The sequence below is a fragment of the Canis aureus genome, chromosome 37, assembly GCF_053574225.1.
Source record: "Canis aureus isolate CA01 chromosome 37, VMU_Caureus_v.1.0, whole genome shotgun sequence".
Lineage (NCBI taxonomy): Eukaryota > Metazoa > Chordata > Mammalia > Carnivora > Canidae > Canis > Canis aureus.
The window spans coordinates 24,911,849-24,922,371 of NC_135647.1; the positions used below are offsets into that span (position 1 = coordinate 24,911,849).

Genomic DNA, 10,523 nt, shown 5'->3' on the forward strand with positions numbered 1-10,523 from the left:
GCAAAAAGAAGATCAAGAGAAAAGTGAAAAATTGAGAGGTTCCAGTGGAGGGTGAGAAAAAAAAATTAAGATGAAGTTAGGGGCGCCTGGTGGCTCAGTCACTTAAGTGCCTCAAATTATGATCTTGGGGTCTTGGATGGAGCCCTAAGGTGGGCTCCCTGGTCAGTGGGGAGTCGGCGTCTCCCTCTCCCTTTGCTCCCCCCCCGCTCATGCTCTCTCTTTCTCAAATAAATAAATAAAATCTAAAAAAAAAAAAGAAAAAAAAAGATGAGGATAATCACTATATGCATAAGGGCTAATAGGACCTGTTTTTACTTTCACAGTATGAACAATGAAGACAGAGAACCCCTGGGTTAAAACACAACTGAGCAGCTGAATTCTGTTTATCTTTTACCCATCGAGCTCTGCCCAAAAAGAAAACAAGAAACACACAACTTTTATGTTACTCACGTTATAATATCTGCATGAATTTTCTTGGTTTAACAGATAAAATTCTTATGGGAAGGTCAAGAAATCTCATTTACTATATTACTGGGGTTTCAGTGTTCCTCCTATCATTCCCAAATGTAAAGACCAACTAAGCAATTGCACAATCTGTAACATTAGAGGTTTGTATTTCTTGGCATGAGTGATATGATATGCATGTTGGCAAGGACCGACATGACTTTGATTTGCAACATAAATAATATAATCCTGTAAATCAAATTCCAGATAGTTTAGTTAAAAGATACTGAAGAACTCTCTCCTCCCCAAGTGTCGGCCTCACATAAATCATGTAATTTGTATGATAATTATAAGCTGATTGATGAGGATTTGATTTCATCATTAGAGGCCAAGGTGCACTACCGCTACCATTAATACTGATTACCATTTGCACCACGTCCTGTACTGTGGCCAACGAATCTGTGTGTATGTCCTCTGATTTGACCCTAATGCCGCCTCGAAGGCCCACAAGACCAGTTCCACTATGTCCACTCTACAAATGAAGAGACAGAGGCTCAGAAGCTCAGATTGATTAATAGAATATAAGATCTTACGACTCTTGAGTGCAGAGTCAAGGCCTAACCCAGAACTGTTTGACCTCAAACTCTGTGCTCTTCCCCCAATTTCATATGATCTCTTTCACCAAAGACGTGTGCAGACACAAGGGGAGGCAGGACAATTCCAGTGAAGATTTAATTCCGCATCAGCTTAGGGTATCCAGATCCACCGTCTCATCCCACGTCTCCCTTCTCCAGTTTGGCCAACTCCTGTTGTTGTGGAGGCCTCGCCTCTAAGGTCCCCACCAGCCCGGCCCCATCCCACTGGCGTTCCAACCCTCCCAAGAGCGCTCTTACGGCGTCCTAGGGGGAGCAGGGAGCGGCTTGCAGGCTGCTACCGTTGGTTTCCAGCCACACTGAGGGCTTGGGCCAGGGCCGGGCCCAGGGTCGGGGGATGAGGCCTGGCAGTAGCCCTCAGGCCTCTGCGGGTGACTAGCTGCCCTCGGTCTGTCATGTCTGGATGATGACGCTGCCAGTCCAAGCATCCGTAGCTTCTCTTCTCTCCTCTTTTCCAGTAACACTTAAGAATGTTCAAGCTTTTTTTTTTTTTTCTTAAAAAGGAAGAATAATTTTCTCTGGGCTCCTTTTTCAGCTTTCCCCAGATCTGTCTTCTCCCAAGTCAATGTTCTTGAGAGGACTTATCCTCGTCCCTGCTCCAGGCCCACCCAGCACTTCCCTGAAGTGACACTCTCAAGGCCATTGCTGGTCTTCCTGGAGGTCAAAGCTCATTGTCCTTGGCTTCCCTGCTCTCTCTGGCTTTAACAGACACCTTCTCTCTTTTCCTGGGCTTTCCCTGGTTCTCATGATTCCACACTCCGCTGGTGCCCTCCCTTTCAGTGTCCTTTGCTCACCTCTTAAAGGTAAATTTCGCATCCTTGGCTCTCTTGTCTTCTTCTTTTGCTCAGGACACTTTGCCGTTAGCTTCAGAAGCTGTTATCCCCGCCCCATTTTGATAAGGCTTAATTTGGTATTTCTTTATTTTAAAAAAAAAAGATGCATTTATTTATTTTAGAGATGGAGAGACTGAGCAGGGTGGAGGGACAGAGAGAGAGGAGAGAGAATCTCAAGCCAATTCCCCACTGAGCAACAGAGCCTAACCCGGGCCTCCATCCCAGGACCCTGAGATCATGACCTGAGCCAAAATCAAGAGCTGCCACTTAACCGAAAGAGTGACCAAGGCACCCCTTAATTTGGTATTTTTGTGTATTTCTTTCAAGCGCTTCCCAGAGAAGCCTGTTACAACCTCACATGAAGAACCCTTGTTCGGCTCACACTTCCTGAATGACATCATCTATTTCCATGACTGTAAAAACAGTCTGTGTGCTGATGTTGCCCAACCTGCATCTCCAGCCCAGATCTTTCTTGGACTTCAGACATGTATCTTTAACTGTTCACATGCTTGGTTCACTTAGATGTCCTGCGGGCAACTCAAACTCGGTATCTTCAAAGCCTAGCTCCCAACTGCACTCAGGGCCATGGCTAGCTCAATGACAAAAACATACTTTCCTCGAAACATTTTATTTCCATTGAGTAGAAATTGTAATTGATACACAAAATTGTTGTGATGACAGTATGAATGGCGCTCCCCCTTGATTTGTGCCTTGCACTAAGTACCGAACAATTGCACGCTCACGGCCTTCTTCTACCCCCACGTGTGAGCAGGATTAACTTCTCCGTGAAGCCCTTGCTGCATGGGTGGCCTCACACCTGCCCAGTGTCCCCTCCGTATCCAGTCAGTCTCTCCCCATTATCCTCACATCATCATGACCAAAGTCCTTTGTGATCTAATATTTAGATCACAATATTATCACAATGTGGCTAATATTTACCTCCTTTTCTGGTTTCCATTTTTCTCCATCAGGTGTTAGGTGCTTGGCACATAGGAAGCCGCTCACAAAGTGTGGACTTGAACAAGATCCATGGAAGAAGTTTATCTTACCTTTAATTCCTATTCAAATAATTAAGTTGGAACCTCCTTATTTTATTGAAGGCATATGACAGACTAAAAAGCAATAGGTTTAAAAGAAAGATAAAGAAAGGTAAGGCATCCATTATTAAAAATAGCTTCCACCTGAGCCTGGGGCTCTGCAAACCTCCAACCAAGGTAGGTCTGCTCTTCCAAGACCCTGGGTTGAAAGGTGTGCTTCATGGATTGTGGCATTAAAAAAGTTTCTCTGATCTCTCTCTCCCTCTCTCTCTCTTCTAGGGGATCAATTCTGGGTATAATTCTAGCTGGTGGAAATGTGACATCATGAGCACAATGTTATGCTCTTAGGGTCCTGGTTTATCAACTGCTCACTCGTATTCCTAAGTGATAACAGCATTCTCTAAGTAGTGCTTGCTGTATGCCAGGCACTGTTCTAAGCACTGTGGCTATAATAACTCAGTTAACCTTTATAAGGACCCTGTGAGATAATTACTATTATTATCGTTATTTTTCCTATTTTATGAGTGAGGAAACAGGTACAGAGAAGTTAAGTAATTTGCCCAGGGTTACAACAATAACACATGCAGAGCTGGACAGTCTGGCCCTAGAGTCTGTGCTTTTAATTACCCTACTATATTGCTTCTCAACCCTGAAGTCAACTCCCCAACTTTGTATTTTTTTAAATTTTTTTTTTGTAAATTTATTTTTTATTGGTGTTCAATTTGCCAACATATAGCATAATACCCAGTGCTCATCCCATCAAGTGCCCCGCTCAGTGCCCGTCACCCAGTCACCCCATCCCCCTGCCCACCTCCCCTTCCACCACCTCTAGTTCGTTTCCCAGAGTTAGGAGTCTTCGTGTTCTGTCTCCCTTTCTGATATTTCCCACTCATTTTTTCTCCTTTCCCCTTTATTTCCTGTCATTATTTTTTTATATTCCCCAAATGAATGAGACCATATAATGTTTGTCCTTCTCGATTGACTCATTTCACTCAGCATCATACCCTCCAGGTCCATCCATGTTGAAGCAAATGGTGGGTATTTGTCGTTACTATTGGCTGAGGAATATTCCATTGTATACATAGACCACAGCTTCTTGATCCATCATCTGTCGATGGACACCGAGGCTCCTTCTACAGTGTGGCTATTGTGGACATTGCTGCTGTGAACATCGGGGTGCAGGTGTCCCGGTGTTTCATTGCATCTGTATCTTTGAATTCCCCAACCTTAAAAGGCAGCCCTAGACACAGAGCTAGTTCTGGGTTGAGGATCGCATTCGAGGGGTCATGTGACAAGAGACCCAGTGCCCAGGAGAGAGCAAATGAGGAGGGTAAGGCCAGTACTCACCACCCGAGTCTCAAGGCTTAGAGCTCCCCATCCCGGTCTCAGTGGTGTGCTGGGGCAGCCCTCTGCCACTTGGGGCCCAACAGGAATTGTGGGCTAACTCCTCAGGAATGCTGCATCCAGTGCTCGACGGTGGAGGGCTTGGAATCGGCCACGGTGGGAGCGTTTACACCACGGAATTTGGCAGACCCTGCAAATCAGGGAGCACAGCCCCAAACAGAAGCCCTCTGGAGCATCCTGCTCTTGACTGACGTGGGACCGCAGGATGGAGGCTTGGTTGGTTTGCTTGTTTGCTGTGGCCGTTGTTGCTGTTTGTCCTTCCCCGGGGCCTGGCTGGGCTGGATGAGATGTTTTCAGTTGCTGGAATCTGCGGAAGGGGCCTTTGGAGTCAGGGAAAGCCTGTCAGCCGCAGGCACGGCAGCCCGGGAGTGCGGGAGCCAGCGTTCCCCTGCCCCAACCAACCCCAGAGCCTCCTCACCAGCGGCTCCCCTGTCCCTCTGGTCACCCGCAGGACCTGTGTGAGCCTGGCCCTTACGCAGCTCCCGGGGTTTCCTCGCAGCCTCAGGCTCTGGCCGAGGCCGGCTGCTGACTTACCTTCAGTCCCGGCTCCGGCCCCGAGCCCCTGCGGATACTTCTCGCACTTACTAAACGAGCGTGTGCTCCAGTTCTTTCTTCTTTTCTTTTTTTCAAAATATATTTTTTATTTTTTTTAATTTTTATTTATTTATGATAGTCACAGAGAGAGAGAGAGAGACAGAGACAGAGACCCAGTCAGAGGGAGAAGCAGGCTCCATGCACCGGGAGCCTGACATGGGATTCGATCCCGGGTCTCCAGGATCGCGCCCTGGGCCAAAGGCAGGCGCTAAACCGCTGCACCACCCAGGGATCCCCAAAATATATTTTTAAATTCAAATCCAGTTTGCCGACATACGGTGTAACACCCAGCGACGTGTGCCCCAGGCCTTCTCTGGCCGCTCAACTAACGGGCCGGGCGCACAGCCCCGTACCTGGCGTACCTGGCGGCCGGGAAGGCGTGCAGGGAAGGAAAGAGCAACATGACGCTGTCACTGTGCGGCTGACACTAGTGGAGAGGTGTCCCCGCCAAGCCTGGAGCCCATCCCGCGGGGCTCCCTCTCTCCAGGCGGGCAACGTGGACCGGCTGCGGGGAGTCACCCCCTGGCTGCAGGTGTGGCGGCAGCAGACTCCCTGTGGGAAGGTTTCAGGGAAGCAGAGGGTTTGAACTGCTCGGTTCCCCGCGTGTGGCAGGGGACAGATTCTGAGCCCACAGGTCTGCTCACAGTGATCCGCTTATCCGCAGACCGCTGGCACCTTGGAGCTGGAGCTGCTCAGCACCAACAACACATCTTCATCCTCCACAAGGGCGAAGGGGAAGCTGGAGGGGGTTGAGGAACAGGAACCTCAGGGCCGCGGCTGACCCCAGGGCCAGGCTGCAGGGGTGAGCAGGGCAGGCTTCCTCCCAAGTCACCGTGCTCGTCCCGGCCGGCGTCGCTCCCGGCGCCCTGAAGCCTGGGTTCTAAATATAGATTGTGTATTTTGTTAAGCTCTTCAGTTTGCTTTCTAACTTCAGTAAAAAGATGTAAGCGGGAGAAAAATGATCTGTCAAAGGAATTTAAAAGCAAATGGATTCAAGTACACAATGTGGTGTTACCACGGCCTGGGACAAAGGAAAAGTGGCCGCAAGAGGGGAGGCCGATGGTGGCCAGTGGGCCGCAGAACTGGACTTCAATTCACCGTATGAACTGAGCCCACTGCTACCTAGCAGGAGCGTCCCATTGACATGGGGTACGGCTCCCGGTGAGGTATAGGACATAAGGGTTGGGGGTGCCTGGCGGGGCTCGGTCAGTCAAGTGTCTGCGGTGGGCCCAGGTCATGGGATCGGGCCTCCCCTTGGGCTCCCTGCCCAGCGGGGGGTCTGCTTTTCCCTCTCCCTCTGAGCCTCCTCCCTCGCCGCTTGTGCTTTCTCTCTCTCTCTCTCCCTCTGTCTCAAATAAATAAATAAAGCCTTAAAAAAATAAGATAAAAGTTAAAGTTGGCACCGGGAATTTTCCTGAAGACTGTCACTTGTGTTTGTCTACGGACAGATGTGTTTTATGTTTGGACTCTGGGCGCTCCGAGGCCAGCAAGCTGCTGGGGCCCTGCAATTAGCAGAGGTGTGAGAAAGGGCAAGTGGTGTCTGTGATGGAGCAACGATCGCGCCGTCTCCCCTGGCCCTTTTCCCATCTCTTTTTCTTGTAGTGGTGCTCATGCCCCGTCTTTTTTTTTTTTTTTTTTTTTTTTCCCGTCTTTATTATATAACCCAACCGACTTAAACAGCAATATTTCAGACAACAGACTAAGCTGGGGGAATGGTACTGGGCTGGTGAGCAAAGTGTGAGGAGGGAGCTCTTATCTGGCACCTTCCATGAATCGCACTGTTGAGCCACCAGCCGTTGGCCCCAGATGTGGAGTAGGCCTTGATGCAGTTGAATCAACTGTGAGTAAAAGATGCACTAGTTTTAATTTCCTGTGACTCATTAAGAAAGCCCTGTTGGGCAAACTTTGCTTCCAAGGCCAAACCTGTGAGCTCACGCATTTTGACTCTGCCCGTGGGCACGGCTGGAAGAGGTGACTTGGGCCACCAGACAGCTCTCTTCAGTCACAAGTCATTGTGGGGTGACATATTGGAAAATATGGGCTCAGGTTTATCTTTACTGGACCCAAATTGGCCCGCGTATGTTACTGACTTCAAACCCCTCCGTTCCACAAGCACTTACAAGGCAGACGCGGGAGTTGTACACAGGAGTGGGGAATGGTCAAGTCGCAGCTCTTACCTTTCTTGAATTAGGGAACGGCGTTGCATGGGCCAAAGGTTTTGCTGCAGCACAGACCCCAAAGGAGCCGCATCGTTTTGCACTTAACAACCATGAAGTCTTTTATTGCATATATAAACGTTCCCAGAGGCTATTACTCAAAAGGGTTCAGCTAATAAAGAGGAGAACTAATAATTATCTTGTTTCAGATTTGCTGACTTGTGTAACTGCCGTCAGGGGTCAAACGTGTCCAGTTTGCTCAACATTTCCTCAGCATTCTGACCCTTGTGATTACAGAATTGGGGTGGAGGGAGGGGTCGGAGGGCAAGGGGAATCAAGCACGCTGGTGTGATCGTTTTCATTTAGCATTGGTAGGTGTACTTGATGGATGGTTTGGGTGGTGTCACATGGCCCTGTAGTTCCCTCTGGGGTCCCTCTTTTGATGACCTTTCCTTACAGGGGTGTTAGGCATTGATCCAGGTCTTAGATATAGCAGCAGCACCCCCCCTCCCCGCCCCGCCAGGAGTTGCTTTGTGAATTAACCTGGGCTTCAGGGAGCAGGTGGGACTTTCTCTTCCACTTGGGCTGATGGCTCACAGCCCCTTGACCTTTCTTGGCTAACTGGCCAGGTGAAGAAGACAATTTGTCTGAATGCGGGAAGAGCACACAGAGGATAGGACCCGGCATGATGTCCTTTTTCAACGGTGGCCCTTGAGATGGTTCCCATGTTGAGGCGGACCAGGCACCCACGCCGTAGGCCATCCTGCCCTCAGTGAGAAGGGCACAGCTGAATGCCATGTAGGATTTAAGAGGCCCTGGAAAGTTCAGAAAATATTCCCCTAATTACTTCTAGTTAGCTGAAATGTATAGATAAGGCTCTATTTCTTTTAACGTCAGCTGTTACTGGGAAATGCCACTGGTTTGGGCCATACAGTAAGTCTTAGCATTTATTCTCTGAGTTTATTTGTTAAGTCAAGGTGATCGAAGTAGAGTCTACATGGAGCAACACAGATTTTTTTTTTTTAAGGTATACAGCACTGAGTTTTAACCAACATCTGCAATCATGAAACCAGGTTGACGATGTAGATCATTTCCATCAACCAACATTCCCACGTGCTTCTTCGAGTTCCCCTATCCCGGCCCCTGGTGACCACTGATCAGATTTCTGTCCCTTCTTCGGACTGTCATACATGTAAATGGAATGGTGTGGATGTAGACCTTTGGGACTGGCTCCCTCCACACAGCCCGACGTGTAGAGGGTCCCTTCATGGCAGGACTTAGTCTCAGGCCTTTGTCTTCTTGAGCAGCCACCCACAGGGTGAGGTTCCCCAGAGAGGAGAGGCGTGCACTGGCTGCCTGACCACCCATGTGACATTTCCTCCCCGGTTTCTGCGTCACCCACATCTTCCTGCTGGAGCATTGCGTGTCCAAGGCAGGCCAGGAAGAGGAGAAGAGTTCCCGAAGGAAACGGCCAAGAGCACAGAGGCCATCTTGGCTGCCTTGAACTCGGCCTGGCTTGACGGCACAGAACTGTGACAAGACTACCGGTGACAGATGCTTGGCTAGTGTGGGCAAAGTGGGACTCGATTGGAAGGATTTTCCTGGAAAGGAGAAGAGCGATGGCACCTCCAGGGGTTCCTTAGCGGGAGAGGATGGACCATTTCACTGGGGCAGCGGGGACTCAGCTCATGGTTGGCCCTTGAGTCGCGTTGCTCCAGGGACAGCGTCCTGGGGAAGAGAAGGCCTTCCTGGCCTGCCGTGGGCCGCAGAGCACGACACACACAGTGGTGCGCTGCAGGCAGAAGTGGCTCGACCTCAGAAACCAGGGTGTTGGGACCAGGAGCGGGGCTGTTGACCCTGGGATGGGCGATACCCCCCGAAAAATAGCGGCTCCCCCAGGGGAGTGTGGGTCTCTCTGTGAGAATCGTGTGACTCTTGTCATTCATGCTTCCCCGGAGCCTGAGAATGTACCTAGAATGTGCTTTCTTAAGTAGTAATATTCATTACTATTTAGTTTCATAATTTTTAGAACTTTTCTCTAGTTTCCACATTTGCCTTCCTTTGGTGACCTCGCGTTTATTTTATGTTAGTATTTTCACATTATATTTGTGAAATATAACTGACATGTTCACGAACTATAGCTCACACGTTCCTTTCCGTGCTACTTGCGTTTTTAGGTTGTATTGACTCTGCTATCCTGAGAATTTAGACTTTGCTTTTATTTTTTTGAATTTATTTTTTTAATCTTTTATTTAGTTATTCATAGAGACAGAGAGAGAGAGAGAGGCAGAGACACAGGCAGAGGGAGAAGCAGGCTCCACGCAGGGAGCCTGACGTGGGACTCGATCCAGGGTCTCCAAGATCATGCCCTGGGCTGCAGGCGGCGCTAAACTGCTGCGCCACCGGGGCTGCCCTGGACTTTGCTTTTAAATAAACAAATGAAGGGCTGATATGATCCTCTCATCCCAGGGTTTGAGCCCTGACCTGGGGGCCTTCAGAGCCAGGAAAGCAGCCCCGGATGTCTTGCTTGTTAATGAAACCTCTTGAAAATAGCCCAACCTCTCGCAGCCTTGCTTTCCAGACTGCAAAATTAGCATGCTAGTGCTTTATACCTAATTCTGAAATCTAGGATTTTGTGCAAAATTCACGTTGTCGAGAATGCACGGGGCGGGGTGGGGGGAATGTTATTGGAAATACATGTTATGATCCGCTAGAGTGACACGTCCTGTGTGTGCCCTTGTATACGTGGTCTCCAATATGCTTCGCTACGTCTATGAGTGTTTTAATTATGTCGAATAATGTTAACATGAAGCTTGTCTCCGAAATACCTATTTGATCCCAAGTTGATTGAGTTTAGGGGAAAGAAAAATCATCCATCTGCACTGACCTCTCTGACCTGCTATGCAAGTTTTCACGGCTGGGAGCTGTGGTATGTTCTAGCTCACTCTCCTTGTCCTACTGGGGCTTAGAGGGCTGACCCGCTTTCCCAAGGTCACACAGCTGTGAGAGACAGAGCCAGGGTTTAGACTTGGTCTTCTCTGAGTTTGCCTTCTGAGTTCTTTCTTGAATGGACCACTTTTGTGATTTTGAGCATTACCAGACACTTGACTGCAGCGAGCACAGCCAGCCAAAGGTTGGGAAACGTTTCTACCTTTTTCCTTAATGGATAGAAATTGGTGGTCAGAAACAACAAATACATGTCAAGGATGTTGAGTGTGTGTATTATTCTGGGCCGCAAACAGATGTGATAAAAAGGCTCAGTTATGGCAAGTCTTCTAAGTTAAACTTTTCCTGAAAAGAGCTGCAGAGAGGGTCCAGGAGTGGTAAGGGAAATGTGGTATTATGTGAATGTTTATGTTTGGCTGTAGTTCACCAAAAATGAAGGTCAATACGGTTCTCCCT

The 10,523-nt window shown here is 48.8% G+C and overlaps 1 long non-coding RNA gene across 1 annotated transcript; it reads left to right on the plus strand.

The window, feature by feature from the left end:
• Window positions 1-2,904: 2,904 nt before the first annotated feature.
• On the plus strand, window positions 2,905-7,267 carry LOC144306366 (uncharacterized). The gene is made up of 3 exons (XR_013373432.1): window positions 2,905-3,079; window positions 5,230-5,497; window positions 5,630-7,267. It is a non-coding gene; the product is annotated as an uncharacterized LOC144306366 (long non-coding RNA).
• The last annotated feature ends 3,256 nt before the right edge of the window (window positions 7,268-10,523 follow it).